Here is an 840-nt window from a genome sequence, read left to right as displayed (position 1 = left end):
ATAAGAATTTCCCATAGGTTTCTATTGATAACCTCCTGCATAAGCAGCTTGTTCCTGTAAGTAATCATCACCATAAGAAGAGTAATCAACTCCACAATGTTGGGTTCCATCTGTGCAGGTAACTTATTGCATAGTTGTAGGAGTTGAGACTGTTGTCTTTGTGCAAAAATCACTAAGCAGCTGAGTCAACTGATCAAATCTTGCATTTATGCAACTACCTGAGTTAAGTTCATATATCCCAGCCTTCTTTGGCTCAATTGCTCTAGGATTTCCCCACAAATGGGTATTATGAGCAATTTTCTCTAACAGATCAGAGCATTCTTCACTTGTCATTCTCATGAAATCTCCTCCTGTTTGTGAATCAATTGTGTTTCTTATGGCTAGAGTAACTCTGGTGTAGAAATTCTGAACAATCATCCATTTGGGTATTTCATGATGAGGATACTGTATTTCAAGCTCCTTAAATCTCATCCAAGATTCATACAAAGTTTCATCATCCCTTGGTCTAAAAGCTATCATCAAATTCCTCAAATGAGTGGTCTTCCTAGGTAGGGAAAATTATGATAGAAAAGCTTGAGATAACTGCTCCCAAGTAGCCATAGTAGCTTGTGGAAGTGTATTATACCACTCCAATGCTGAATCTCGAAGAGAGAATGGGAATAAGGTTAGCCGAATTACTTCATCTGAAACTCCAGGTTGTCTTTGAGTGCCACATATTATCAGAAACTTCTTCAAATGAGAATGGGGATTTTTAAGTGGGCTGCCCCCAAATTGTGAATTCTAAACCATTTGAATAAGACCAGTCTTTAACTCAAATTGGTTGGCTCCAATAACAGGCCT

The 840-nt window shown here is 38.2% G+C and overlaps 1 non-coding gene across 1 annotated transcript; it reads left to right on the top strand.

Annotated features, from left to right (window-relative positions):
• The first annotated feature begins 427 nt into the window (after window positions 1-427).
• On the top strand, window positions 428-534 carry LOC131169893 (small nucleolar RNA R71). Its single transcript, XR_009140845.1, has one exon. It is a non-coding gene; the product is annotated as a small nucleolar RNA R71 (small nucleolar RNA).
• Window positions 535-840: the final 306 nt, after the last annotated feature.

The sequence above is a fragment of the Hevea brasiliensis genome, chromosome 1 (assembly GCF_030052815.1).
Source record: "Hevea brasiliensis isolate MT/VB/25A 57/8 chromosome 1, ASM3005281v1, whole genome shotgun sequence".
Classification (NCBI taxonomy): Eukaryota; Viridiplantae; Streptophyta; class Magnoliopsida; order Malpighiales; family Euphorbiaceae; genus Hevea; species Hevea brasiliensis.
The sequence above is the reverse complement of the archived record's forward strand: the minus strand, read 5'-3'. Positions and strand labels throughout refer to the sequence as shown.